We start from the raw sequence: 15,878 nt of genomic DNA, 5'->3' as shown, positions 1-15,878 counted from the left end.
CTGATTCCTTAGTGCTTTAACAATGTTTGCACACATTTGATATATGCTCACACAGATACATATATGTGACCTTAATATGAGTGAAAGATAAAAAAATCTTTTTAAAATTTTAAGTATCATGTTGCTGGTTATATTAATATAATAGAATAGATTACTCTAGAAGGTGATATAGGAGATTCTGAAACTGAGTGGAAATGTCTTCTGATTCACTTTAAATTTTCATAAATATATCTAGAACAAGATAGGTTATTTCAAAGGCAAATTTGAACTCTGTGTGTAAATTTTGATTTTTATGTTTTACATTTTTGACTTTTATTGATTCTATGTGAAATATGACACAAATTCAGATTAAAATATCTGAATCTTTGGGGTTATTTTATTTATTTTTGAAGCAGTGTGAAAGAAGTATGCATTCTAATATTGAGAGTTGATTTTGATTAACTTCTGTTTTATGTGTACAGGTGAAGCCAGCACTTCAGATGTTGTGCCTAGTGATGATTCTGACAGAGTCCAGATTACCTCTTTTCAACAATCTGAAAGTATAACACAAAGAAATATACTGGAGTGGGGGCTTGGGGAAAGAAAAAGTCAGTGCAAACCAAAGAATAATGACATCACTGGAGAGATGAGATTTACCTTTAATGATGGGAATACAAGTCCTCAAATTGACCATGAACTACCTTCAGAACATACCTACCATGACTGTAGTAGGAAAAGCCAGAATGAAGTGGAACATCAACGACCTGAGTCAACCTGTGTAATTCCTTTCTCACCAGAGGAAGATATAACTGATGTTTTAATCGAAGGGCCATGTATTAAAGATATAATCACCAGAAGTGAGAGTCCAGAAGTTCTGATAGTTGGAGAAACAACAGGAAGTAGGCCACTTCCACATACTCAGGATGTGAGAGCTGGTCATCATGTATTGTCTGAAACAGTCACATCATAGGATGGATGAGTCTTCCCTTGGTTCTAATGGTCACACAGGTTTGCAATTGGGAGATGATTTGTCTATATCTGATTTGCAAAGAACATCTTCTCCAACGATAGAACACATATCGACAGAGAACACTGATCATAACAGTCAGTCTACAGCTGTAAAGCCAATTCAATTTGTCCCTGTGGAAACTGATCAAGAAGAAAACACAAACACCTCTTCCTGTCCTAATCAGACAGGTAGAGAGGATTCTGAAATAATTTCTGTTGTTCAAACCGCAAATACTAGTTTAGATTTTACAGTGGCTGCATCTCCTTTTGGACCATCAGGGTACATCAAGAGAGGAGTTTTTGAGATACTCGATGACAATTGCATTGCGATTCAGTTAGAGGATTTTGACTCACCATCAAGTGAAAATAATAGAAGAGTTCATTCTGGTGAGAGCGATATTTCCAGTTCTACCCGTAATTCTATCACAAATTCCTTACCATTTTCCAATTTAAGATTCAATCGGCATACTTTACCTACTCCTGTGGCTAGTGACAATACTGTAGTCAATAATATAAATTCATCAGCTAGCTCACAAAGTGAAGACACTAACGACTTACTTATACTACCTCACCCAACCTCTGAGGCCAGACAGGGAAGGCATGTTACCGATCCAGAAATTTCTGATGATAGTGATTCTTTGCCATCTTTGCCTCATTTTACCATCTTCAATCATGTTCATAATAACCACCATAATGGACTTACCAAACAACAGATTAACGCTTTAAAACTAAGAGATTTTTGTAAACATGATAAATTAAACCAGTGCAGTATTTGTATTACAAGGTATAAACAAGGCAGTAAGATTCGTATACTACCTTGCCTTCATGAATATCATCATAAATGCATTGATCGTTGGCTATCTGACAACTCAACTTGTCCCATTTGTCGCCTACATATAATAAGTCGTGCTGACACAAAAATTCGAATTTGAGTTCTGGACCTCAGAAAAATAAATTCTTTAAATATTGAATGAATAAATGTCATTTGCTGTCTTCATTTGGGGTCCATTTCCTTGAAACAGTCATGACCAAAAGCAGCATTGGGCTGAAAGAATTTATATATATATATATATATATATATATATATATATATATATATATATACTGGGTAACAATCAGCTGAGAGAAACCAAGGCAAGAACCTGGAAGCAGGTGATGATGCAGACAGGACAGAAGAATGATGCTTATTTGCTTGTTCCTTTTTTTTTTTTCCAGTTGCAATATTTTCATCCAGACACCCATTACCCAGATTTCATTGTTAGATGTTTTACTTCTGATATACATTTTCAGTTGCTTTTCTATCTGTACAAACTGTTGGATGAAACCCATAATTTGATATAGAGTCACATTCAAAGATTGTACTCTTCTATGGAGAAGAGTCTATGGTGAAGTATCTTTTCTCACATTTCCCTGTTATGGTCAGTCATTAAATGGCCGTCAACATGTGTTAAGAAAGATGCTCATGGTGTAATACGGAAAGGCTTGCACTGAAGATGACCTCTAGAGTTTATTACATATTCTGGATATTAGTCCTTTTCTAATTAAGTTTTTATTAACTACAGTTTATTTCTTTGTTTTTTGGAAGGTCTATTTTAATTTTTTATTAATTAATTACACTTTATTCACTTTGTATCCTTCCTGTGGTTTCCTCCCTCCTCCTGTCCCAGTCCCCCCTTCTTCCACCCTCTGCATGCATACCACACCACAAGTCCACCGATAGGGGAGGTCTGCTTTTTTTTTTTTTTTTTTTTTTTTTTTTACTATTTCTCAATTGAATACAACTAAGAACTCCAGTGATACATCTCAGCTTCTTGTATAATTGGAATGGTGGAAGTTTGTTGAGGAGGGAGAAACCTTTTAATATTAATATTATACAGAGACACAGTTAAGCTGGAACTGACAAATATGCTTTAATAGAGTAGATTATTCACAGACACAACAGCCAAGTGCATTGGAAGACTGAAAAGCTCTGAGACAAAATAAGCATAATAAATGCCAAACATGACACAGGAAAACAGGCCCAGAGTACCAATCTCAAGGCAACACCCTATGGTTTCAACATGTATGAAAACCTTCACATGCTAGCCTGGAAACAATGGATAGGTTCTGAATTCACACATGTCTTAGGTAAATTTCAGATTCACCCTGAATGGACTTCTTTCCACATGATCATGTTCCCACTTGAAGATTTTAACTTCAAACTGGTAAAAGTAGATTCATGATTCTTTCTGAAACATATCATGATGCATAATGTCTGTAAAGTTTAGTGAATATTCCATCCTTTGAAGGGAAATTTCCAGAAATACAGTAATAACAAAATACAATTTCTAACTCAAGAAAATATAGTAACATTCAAAAAGAGAAATTTGATTTTGAAAGTCCCATGAATGAATAATACTTTTTTTTTTTTGAGTTTGGCATTCATTAACTGGCTCTTTGTTTGTAAAGATTTAATTTTATTATTATTTTTTATTATTATTATTAGTTATATTTTTTAACACTATCCCAGCTACATACCATTCCCTTATTTGCTAGTAATCCCACCCTCCCTCCCATAGCTTCTCCCTGATCCTTTCCCAGTCCAAGGATTGGGGAGGAACTACTCCCATTTCATCTGACCCTGTTTTATCAGGTATCTTTAGGACTGGCTTCAAAGTCCTCCTCTGTGGCCTTGCAGGACTGTTCCTCCCTTGGGGAGTTGGGAGGTCAAAGAGCCTACCATTGATTTCCTGTCAGAGATGGTCCCTGTTTCCCTTACTATGGGAAACCAATTGGTTATTGAGCTACCATGAGCTTCCTCTGAGCAAAGGTTCTAAGTTATATCCATACATGGTCCTTGGTTGGAGAAACATTTTCAGAAAACAACCCTATGCCCAGATATATTTGCGACATCGAGGTCCCTGCACTGCTAGTCCAGACCTGTGGCACCATCATCCCAGAGTCCTGGATCTGTTAGCCAACATTCTGACCCCATAAGGTCACTCAGACCCTGACTGCACGGCCTGTCCAATCCCTCAGTGACAGATATTATGCTAGATACCCACCAAAACCAAGCGGACCCGCCATAAAATCTCAGCACACCAGTGCTGGGCATCCCAAGTTTGGAGAGTACAGTGGAGGGCCCCCCAGGCCTTAGCAGAAAACATCAGGCCTGGCATCTTGGTCTCCAGCTGCAGCAGAATTTCCTAACCTGGCAGTGGCAGCAGCACTGAGCTGGCAGAGCACATCAAACAAACAGGGTCAAACCAGAGGACAGAGAGCCCAGATACCCCTTTCCCTGACCAGTGATCTGCCTGATAGAGATTTTACCCTTGAGAATCTGCAGAACCCCAGATCCAGGGTCTTTCTAAAACAGAAGCCAGACCTCACACACCTCCCACCCACATACCCACTTTGGGAAACACAGGGTCACTTGGGACAAAGAAGAACCTGCTCTGTGTGTCCAATTGAGGAGTTAAGGCAGTTAATGCCTGAAATTGCGCTGGGACCATAAGTAGTGCCTGCTACATATACAGTGCAGAGCCCCTCCCACATACTTAAAAGTTCAATATTATCTATCACTCTGTCCCTCGAGACATACTTCCATGCACATTTACACACACACACACAAACACACACACAGACACACACACACACACACACACATATACACATAAGGCCTGCCTGCATTTGCCCCGTTTGTGTCTGCTTACTTTTCTCTCACAGGTAGAGCTAGTCCTCAGCACATGCTGAGGACATGGGACTGCTCTCAGCTTTCTGAAGAACTCTCCAGACACTAGAGAGAGACAGTACCAGTCTGAACTGCAGAACCCAAAAAATAAACAGGGAAGGTTTCAGATAAGCCAATAGATAGTGGTCATCGAAAGAACACTTCCAACTTAAATCAGGACATCATGACTTCACCAGCAACCCCCAAAATTGATGGATACTCCAATTCATCAGAAACACAGGAAAATGAATTTAAACCTATGTGTACCCTATTATTTGAGACCCATGAAGAGGAAACAAACAACTGTCTTAGAACAATAACCATGCAAATGCAGTCAGTTAAAGAGGAAATGAACAAAACTTTCATAGACTTGGCCAGTCAATTGGAGGTAAAGAAAGAAGAAATAGACAAATTTCTTAAAGAAACACTGGCAAACATAGCCAAAAAAATAGAGACACAAGTAGAGATAAAATTAGTGGCATATAGAAAGGAAATTAACAAAATAATAGAGACCATCATAGAGAGTCAGGAAACAACATTCAAACAGATGAAAGAAATGGTGCAAGGCATGGAAACAGAATTAGAATCAACAAGGAAAACACAAACTGAGAAAACCATGGAGCTGGAGGAGAACTTGGAGAAAAGTTCAGGAACCACAGGGGTAAGCATCACCAACAGAATACAAGAGACGGAAGGGAGAATCTATGGAGCTAAAGATACACTCGTAGAAATTGATACTTCTCTCAAAGAAAAAGTAAAATCAGAAAAGTTCAAAACACAAAATATTCAAGAAATCAAGGACACCATGAAAAGATGAAATCTAGCAATAAGAGGAATTTATTGAAAAGAAGACTTCAGGCTCCAAGGTCCAGAAAATATTTTCAATAAAATCATAGAAGAAAATTTTTCAACTTAAAGAAAGAGATGTCCATAAATATACAGGAGGCCTACAGATCACCAAACAGACTAGACCAGAAAAGCAGAGGTCTTTTTTTTCTTCCCTCTGATCCTAGTCAATTAGGTGTCATCAGGAATGGCTTGTTCTTTATAGAGTAGCTTTTATATTTGTGTGCTTTTGGTTTGGGGGCTTTCAAGACAGGATTATGCTTAATAGCCTTGAGTACCCTGGACTTACTGTGTAGACTAGGCTGTCCTCAAATTCACAGAGATCAGCCTGTTTCTGAAATCTCAGGTCCTGGAGTCACAAGGGTCCACACCATTCATGGCTGAACAATGTTCCTTATGCAACACTTATGGGCCCTCTTCCATTAACCAATGATTGACAAAATTCCCTGTAGGAATGCCTGCATACAAACCAATTTTTTGAATTATTCATTATCATTTTATTTTAAATGTTTTATTCATCATCTTTAATGGTAGAGATTTGTTTTGCTACAATGACTGCTTCATTTAGATATTGGATTTTTATCTTTTCAGACTCTGCTTTTTCCATTTCAATTAATTATACTTTATTCATTTTGTAACAACCCTTGGCCTCCTCCCTCCTTCCCTTCCAATCCCACCGTCCCTCCCCCTTCTCCACACATGCCCCTCTCCAAGTCCACTGATAAGGGAGGTCTTCCTCTTCTTCCTTCTGATCCTAGTCTATCAGGTCTCATCAGGAGTAGTTGCAATGTCTTCTGCTGTGGCCTGGTGAGGTAGCTCCCCACTCAGAGGCAGGTGATCAAAGAACAGGCCAATCTGTTCATGTCAGAGACAGTCCCTGTTGCCATTATTATGGGACCCCCTTGGAAACTGAACTGCCATTTGCAACATCTGTGCAGGGATTCTAGTTTATCTCCATCAATGGTTTTGGTCTGAAAAAAGACCACTGTGCCCAGATTTTTTGGTTCTGTTGTTCTACTTGTGGAGCTCCTTTCTCCTCCAGGTCTTATTATTTCCTACTTCTTTCATGAATTTCCCTGCACTCTGTCCAAAAGTTGGCCATAAAACTAAGAGTCTGCTTTGATATCTGGCATGATAGAGCATGTCACAGGTCCTCTGTAGCAGGCTCCCATACACTTCCCTGTTTTCTCCTTCTTCTGATGTTCATCCTCTTTGCCTTGCTGTATGGGGTTTGAGCATTTACCCAGAGACCTCCTTCTTGATTAGTTTCTTTAGGTGTACAGATTTTAGTAGGTGTGATCTATATTTTATGTCTAATATCCAATTATGTGTCAGTATATACCCTGTGTGTCTTTTTGCTTCTTGGATACCTCACTCAGGATGATCTTTTCCAGATCTCACAGTTTATTACAAATTTTATGATTTCATTGTTTTGTAATGCTAAGTAATATTCCATTCTGTAGATGAACCACAATTTCTCTATCCATTCCTCCGCGGAGTGGCACCTGGGCTGTTTCCAACTTCTGGGTATTATAAGTCAACCTGCTACAAACATGGAGGAGCTCAGGTCCTTATTGTGTACTTGAGGCTATTTTGGGTATATGCCTAGGAGTGGTGTAGCTGAATTTTGAGGAAACCCTATTCCTAGTTGTTTGGGAAACTGCCAAATTGTTTTCAAGAGTAGTTATACATATTTACATTCCCACCAGCAGTGGATAAGGGTTCCTCTTTCTCCACAACCTCCAGCATATTGTTATCACTTGAGTTTTTGATCTTAGCCATTCTGATGGGTGTAAGGTGAAATCTTAGGGTCATTTTGATTTGCATTTCATTATGACTAAGTAAATTGAATATTTCTCTAACTTTTTCTCTGCCATTTGATATTCCTCCATTGAGAATTCTCTATTTAGCTCCGTACTCCATTTCTTAATTGCATTACTTGATTTCTTGTTGTTTAACTTCTTCAGTTCTTTGTGTATACAGGATATTAGTCCTCTGTCAGATATAGGGTTGGTGAACATCTTTTCCCAATCTGTAGGCAGTCGTTTTGTTCTGATGACAGGGTCCTTTGCTTTACAGAAGCTTTTCAGTTTCAGGATATCTCATTTATTGATTGCTGTTCTTAGAGTCAGTGCTGTTGGTGTTTAGTTCAGGAAGGTGTCTCCTGTGCCAATGAGTTTAAGGTTCTTCCCCAATTTTTTTTAAAGTGGTTTAGTTCTCTGGTTTTATTTTGAGGTCTTTGATCCACTTGGACTTTAGTTTTGTGCAGGGTGGTAAATATGGATCTATTTGAATTTTTTTATATAGTAGACATCCAGTTAGAATAGCACCATTTGTTGAAGGTCCTGTTTTGTTTTGTTTTTTTTTTTTTTGTTGTTGTTTTGTTTTGTTTTCCATTGAATGTTTTTGACATCTTTGTCAAATATCAGGTGTCCGTAAGTGTATGGATTTATGTCAGGGTCTTCTATTTGATTCAATTGATCCACCAGTCTGATACAATTCCTGTACCACACAGTTTTTAGTATTGTTGCTGTATATTACAGCTTGAGATTAGGGATAGTATTAACCCCTAAAGATCTTTTATTGTAGAGAATTGTTTTAGTAATTTTGGTTTTCTTGTTGTTCCATATGAAGGTGAAAATTTTTCTTTAAAGGCCTGTAAAGAATTGTGTTGGTTATTTGATGGGAACAGCACTGAATCTGTAGATTGCTTCTGGTAAGATGTGCATTTTTACTATATTAATCCTGCCAAGCCCTGAGCATGGGAGAACTTTCCATCTGCTGATATATTCTTCTAATTCTTCCTTCATATACTGAAATTTTTTCATACAAGTCTTTGACTAGCTTTTTAGGTTCACACCAAGTTACTTTTTGTCCTTTGTGGTTATTGTGAACTGTGTTGTTTCCCTAATTTCATTCTCAGCTCTTTTGTCTATTGTATACAGTAGGGGTGCTGATTTTATTTTATTTTTTTTTAGTTAGATTTATAACCTGCCAATTTGCTGAAGGTGTTAGTCAGTTGTAGGAGATCCTTACTGGAATTTTTGTGGTTACTCAGGTATTCTATCATATCATCTGCAAATAGTGAAATTTGACATCTTCCTTTCTAATTTGTATCCCCTTGATCTCCTTCAATTGCCATATTGATCTAGCAAGGACTTCCAGAACAATGTTGAAGAGATATGGAGAGAGTGGGCAGCCTTGCCTTGTCCCTGATTTCAGTGGAAATGATTTAATTTTCTCTCCATTGAGTTTGATATTGGCTATAGGCTTGCTGTATAGTAATTGCCTTTACTGTGTTCAGGTATGTGCCTTGTATCCCTGATCTCTCCAAGACTTTAAACATAAATGGATGCTGGATTTTGTCAAATGGCTTTTCAGCATCTAAGGAGACGGTCATGTGGTTTTTTTCTTCAATTTTTTTTTATGTGGTGGATCACATTGATGGACTTCCGTATATTGAACCACCCCTGCATACCTGGGATGAAACCTACTTGGTCACAGTGGATGGTATCTTTGATGTGTTCATGGGTTCGGTTGTTAAGTATTTTGTTGAATACTTTGCATCAATGTTCATGAGGGAGATTGGCCTGAAATTTTCTTTCTTTGTTGGGTCTTTGTGAGGTTTAGGTACCAAGGTGAGTGTGGCTTCATAGAATGAGTTGGGTAGTTTTCCTTCTGTTTCTATTTTGTGGAATAGTTTTAAGAGTACTGGTGTTAGCACTTCTTTGAATGTTTGGGAGAATTCTGCCCTAAAACCATCTGGCCCTGGCCATTTTTTTGCATGGGCGATTTTGGATGACAGCTTCTATTTCCTTAATATTATATAAATAAATATATATATATATATATATATATATATATATATATATATATATTCTGTTTTAGGATGAAAAAAGATATTTCAGGAAGGCAGCCCATAGCTCCTTTTCTGGCATGAACTCAATGGCATACTCTTTGAACACATCCCCCTGCATGATGAAGCTTTGCAAGGCCACAGAGGGAGACAATGCACCAGCCCTGAAAAGACCTGATAGGGTAAGGTCAGATTTAAGGGGAGGAGAAACTCCCTTATCAGTGGACTAGAGGAAGGGCATAAAAGGAGAAGAGTGAGGGAAGGTGTGTTGGGGAGAGATGAGGGAATGGATCACAGCTGGTTTACAGATTGAAAAATTTGTATTAAATAATAATAATAATAATAATGTATTTAGTGTAAAAAACATAGTTTTTGTGACGTGATCAGTCACTGATAGAAATGAGGCTGGACATAGAGCTCAACGGTTAATTGCATTTAATGTTGTATAGAGGACTTGTGTTCAGTTCCCAGCTTAACACATTGGCAGCTTACTGCTGTCTGTATTACCAATTCCAGGGAGACATATACCCATCAGCATCATTGAGTATCTACACATTTGTGGTGTACATAATGATACCCTGATACACAAATAAATAAAAATGAAACTTTAAGGCCTTAAAAAAGCATCTCTTTACATAACTAAATATAAGTATAGACCCCAAACCTCCTTGTCTGAGGCAGTTGCCTAAATACTCAAGGCTAAATCTTTTGGCTTTCATAAAACCTTTTTCTTTTATTCCAACATCTCTTTTCTTTACAAAGGCCAAAATCCTAAATCTTGCTGATTCCCACCGTTGGGACTTTTTGTTTTCTTTTGTTTTGTTTTGATTTGTTTTGTTTTGTTTTTTGGCCTGGCTCACTCAATGGAATTATTTCATTTCACTGCTGAGTTTACAAGTTTTTTTTTTCTAGCTCAGAAATTATACTTTTATTCTTTCTTCTCTTGCAAATTGCTTTCCTCATCAATTGTTGATATATTCAGCATGTTTTAATTATGTTTTTTTCTCCATATTCAATAAGAAGCTTTCCAGTTCAATGATTAGTACATTTTTTAAAAAATTATATTATCTGTCAAAATAAGAACCTATACAAAAGATCTAGCTGGATAAGAAGTTTCACTGTAATGCACTAAATGATCTTTGTTCATGACAAAAACTTTTATTGAAAAACCTAACTCGGCTATATTTTAGTAAACATGAATCACCTGTCCTCTCAGACTCTTTTATTTACTTCTTTCAATAATCTTTAATTTTTATGAATATTTACTTCTCTACAAGAACTTTGGAGGCAAAGAAAAACAAACAAGCTGTAAGTTCCACTTCTTGCTAACCTTGTTAAGTCACTTTTGAACTCTCATGAGATAAGAACATCACTATTTGCAAGTTTGTTATTATGTAGACTTAAAAGAGCATAATCATCATAGTCATTGTAAAGAAATACTGGTGCTTAACTGAAAGAAGTCGTTAACTGATTTGGTTTAGCCGACATAGGATCATGAAAACAAATTTAAAAAATTGTTGAATTCAAGATGATGGAAAGCTACAAATTCAAGGAATCTATTTTTTAGCAGGTTTTGCTTGCCTGAATATTTATGTTGTATTTATTTTAGTATATTTATTTAAAATGTGTAGGATAGTGGTACAGCACTTGGCTAACATGTGTGAGAATATGCTAACACTCCTATCTTTGTAAAAACATATTTTGCAGTTCAGTTCAGAGAGTTCATATTAAGGATCATATATATTAAAGATTTTAGAGATTCTTCATCTCAACACTTGGAAGGAAGAGGCCGATAGGACCTTGGAAGTTCAAGGTTATCCTGTTTTAAAAGTTGAGTTTCATGACATCCAATGTTATATACATCAAAATATATATATGGATATATGAAATATATGATATTAAATATCAATATATATGTCAATAAAAACAAAGAAGAAAATAATATTTATCTTTTCATTTTTTTTACTTTTAAAAATTTATGTATGTTTTTATAAATTAGTTTATTCACTTTGAATCCCAGCTGTAGGCCCCTCCCTCCCAAAGACTAGGAAACTTCCCTAGTCTTCTCATAAGGGAGGTCCTCTTCCCCTTGCATCTGAACCTAGCCTATCAGGTCTCATTAGGAGTGGCAACATTGTTTCCCTCTGTGGCCTGGTAAGGCTGATCCTCCCACAGGGTGAGGTGACCAAAGAGCCAATCTCTGAGTTCATGTCAGAGACAGTCCTTGTTTCTATTACTAGGACACCCCCTTGGATACTGACTTGCCATGGGCTATAGCTGTGCACAGGTTCTGGGTGTTCTAGGGTATCTCAATGCATGGTCCATGGTTGGCGTATCAGTCTGAGAAAATACATATCTGGCCAGAATTTTGTGATCTGTTGTTCTCCTCATGAAGCTCCTGTACCCTCTAAGACTTCCTATCTCCCCCTAGATTCAAAAGATTCCATGCACTCTGCCTGGATTTGGACCATGACTCAAAATGGAGAGGAATATAAATCAATCCTACTGAACACAGGGACAGGGCAAGGCTGCCCACTCCCTCCATATCTCTATGAGAGATTACTTGTAGTCAAAGCTAGAGCAATAAGACAACTAAAGAAGATCATTAGGATCCAAATCAGAAAGGGAGAAATCAAAGTATCGCTTTTTGCAGATGATATAACAGTGTACATGAGTGACGGCAAATATTTAACTAGAGAGCAACTTCAGCTGATATCACTTTCAGCAATGTGGCTGTATACAAAATTAACTCAAAAAAATCAGTAGCCCTCCCATATAGGAAATTCCAAAGGGCTGAGAAAGAAATTAGGAGGGAAACACCCTTTAAAATAGCCACTAATAACATGAAGTAGCTTGGGTGACCCTAATCAAGCATGTGAAAGACTGGTTTGAGAAAAACTTCAAGTCTTTGAAGAAAGAAACTGAGGAAGATATCCGAAGATGGAAAGATCTCCCATGCTCATGGATCCGTAGGATTAAGAGGGAAAATGGCCATCCTACCAAGAGCAATGTAGAGATCCAATGTAATTCCCATCATGTCTTTGGTCATCTGGGAAATGTTAATCAAATCAGCCCTGAGATTTCACCTTACAACCATCAGAATGGCTAAGATCAAAAATTCAACTGACAACCCATGCTGGAGAGGATTGGAGTTAGGGGAAACCTACTCCATTACTAGTGGGAATGCAAACTTTTACAACCACTTTGGAAATTAATCTGGCATGTTTTCTGACAATTAGGAGTATCTTTTCTTCAAGATCCCGGTATGACACACATAGACATATATCCAGAAGATGCTCAAGCATACAAAAAGACATTTGCCAAACCATGTTTGTAGCAGGTTTATTCTTAAGAGCCAGGAAACAACCCAGATGCCCCTCAGTGGAGAAATGGATACAGAAATTGTGGTACATATTCACCATGGAATATTATTCCGCAGTCAAAATCAAGGATTCATGAAATTTGCAGGTAAATGGTGGGAACTGGAAAAGATCATTCTGAGGGAGGCATCCCAGTATCAGAAAGAAACATGTGGTGTATACTCACTCATAAGTGGTATTAGACATAAAATATTGGATAAACATACTAAAATCTCTACACCTAAAGAAACTAATCAAGAAAGAACACTCTGGCTGAGTTGTTCAATCCACATTCAAAATATCAAAGCGGATGGACATCAGAAAAGGGAGAAATCAGGGTACAGGTGAGTAACCTCCCACAGAGGGCCTCTGAAGAGCCCTACACTGCAGGATATCAGAGCAGATGCTGAGATTTAGAGCCAGACTTTGGGCCTAGTGCAGGGAATTTTATGAAAAAAAGGGGGAGATAGTAAGACCTGGAGGGGAAAGGAGCTTCAAAAGGAGAGCAACAGAAGCAAAAACTCTGGGCACTGGGGTCTTTTCTGAGACTGATACTCCAACCAAAGATCATTTATAGAGGTAACCTAGAACCCTGAACAGATATAGCCCATGGAATGTCAGGGTCCAAGTTGGTTCCAGAGTAATGGGGACAAGGACTGTAACTGATTGGCCTGCTCTTTGATCAACTCTCCCTGAGGGGTCTGCAGCCTTGCAAGGCCACAAGGAAGAAGAAGCAGCCACTCCAGATAGGTCCTGATAGACTAGGAATAGAAGGAAGGACAGGAGGACCTCCCCTGTTGGTGGGCTTGGTGGGACATGGGTGGAGATGGGGGAAGGAGAGTGGGATTGGGACGGGAGGAGAGACAGAGCTATAGAGGGGATACAAGGTGAATAAATTGTAATTGATAAAATGAAAAACACCAATACAATTGTTTACAGACCTTGAAAGAACAATTGTCAATTTAATATGGAAAACAAAGACACTCAGATTTGCTAAGACAATCCTGTACAGCAACAGATCATCAGAAGATATCTCCATCCCTGAGCTCAAACTGGACTACAGAGAAATAGTTATAAAAACTGCATGGTACTGGCATAGAAACACGATGGTGGATCAATGAATGTGAATAGAAAACCCAGAAATAAACCCATACACCTATGCCTTTTTCATTTTTGTCAAAGAAGCCAAAACCATACAGTGTACAAAAGACAGCATCTTCAACAAATGGTGCAGGTCTTACTGGTTTTCTACCTATGAAAAAATGCAAATGCATCAATATTTATCACCCTGCATGAAACTCAAGTCCAAGTGGAACAAAGACCTGAATATTTTTATCTTAAAATTAGTAAAAGAATAGTGTTTGCCCAAATTAGTCAAAGTTCTTTTCTAGAAAATTATTTTTCTAATTCATTATCCCCTTCTACATATTGTTGCTATATATATATTAGTAAATGAAGGGAATAAAAACTTTACTATCATTTTAATATCATTTCATGTTAGAAAAATAAAAGTTAATGATTATGTTACAAATAAACATTCTAATCTTTTATTGATATAGCACATCTGGATTTCTACTGGAAAAGTGAAAAGAATTGTTTGGATTATTTCACTTGTTTATAACTGGTTCACATTCATATTGCTCTGTTTCTTAAATGGTTTTATCTCTATTGATGGGCAAAGCTGTTGTGAAACATTCTAGAATATCTGTGCAAATACAAATGAAAGGAATCGTAGTCAAAAGATTGGAAGAAAAAGGTTACAGATTTTTCATCTCTCTTGGAGCTTTAAATCTGCTTATTTCAGAGTATTCTAACTGGAGGTATCAAAGACCATGAGTAACAGTCATCCTCTTGCCTTTGTGGAGACAATGATCTCCCTCTGGGTTGGAAATCTGGCAAACCACAATTCATGCTGCACCCTGAGGCATATCTTTGAGCATGATGGGCCTGATAGTGATGTAAACATCACCCAAATCCATTGAGTAAAAGTCCATATTGGTTTCCTTAATCTATTTCCACAACAAACGTGATGCCAAGGATGCCATGGATCCCCTACATGGGATTTTGCTAGATGGACATAAACTAAAGTTACAGATGGTTTACAAAATGGATCCACAGTACTCTCAACCTGACTGTAGCAAGGGAGGCCAAAAACATTATGAGGAAGACAATCATAAATTCCGTCGTCAAGGTGACACAAGCATTCTTGTCCCACCACTGATATCAAACCATAGATCATACCAGATCTTCTCCAGGCCACTCACAATCCCTGGTTCAGTCTCAATATCGCTTTCAAAGGAGATCATCAACAAACAAAGCATCCAAGACCATGTTCTCAGCATCCAGGCAATAGTTGGTATCATGAGACAGGTCTCGTCCAAGTTTCGGGAATCTTCCTGTTTCAAGCATGAAGAAATCTAAATCTAAATATTCAGGCAAGAGTGCACCCAAGTGTCATTCAGGAGAAGGTAGGAACAGAGAGTTTCAATACTCCTCAGCACATAGCCTGAGTATTGGGAAAGATGAGGGTCAAGAGAAAAACCGCTTACTGAGTTGAGAGAGATTTTGAAAAAAACAGTGGAAGTAGGAAAATTGATACCTTGTATAGTATTTTATTGTCAACCTTTTTCAAGTTTTAACCTAAATTTACTATTACACTTATTATGTTATTTGAATATTATGATTACATATAAAGTATTGAAATACTTAATTTTTTCCATTGTAAATTTTTGAAATAAAACATAATCATGTTTAGAATATTTATCTATTTATTAAGTTAATAGAGTATTAGCACCAAATCCTCCTATGACAATATGTACTCTGATTTGTTATCTAAAACTTGGTAATTAGACTTACTTCTTTATAGTCCTCATCCTTTCAAGTTAAAAGCTATATATTTATTTGGTATGATTGATAACTAAATCCTTCAATTGTATAATGATATTAGAATTGTTTTATAATATTGATTAAGCAGCAGTGTAAAATTTAATGTTTTGTGTATGTATCAAGAACATTGGTACAATAGCTGAGAAATTGTACTTAGTTATTATTGTGGTGTTTACAGTACAGATTAACTGACTAGTTTACAGCTTGAAAAGTCTCTTATGCAATGCATTTGCTT

This window comes from Meriones unguiculatus, assembly GCF_030254825.1.
Source record: "Meriones unguiculatus strain TT.TT164.6M chromosome X unlocalized genomic scaffold, Bangor_MerUng_6.1 ChrX_unordered_Scaffold_31, whole genome shotgun sequence".
In the NCBI taxonomy this organism is placed as follows: Eukaryota; Metazoa; Chordata; class Mammalia; order Rodentia; family Muridae; genus Meriones; species Meriones unguiculatus.
The sequence above is the reverse complement of the archived record's forward strand: the minus strand, read 5'-3'. Positions refer to the sequence as shown.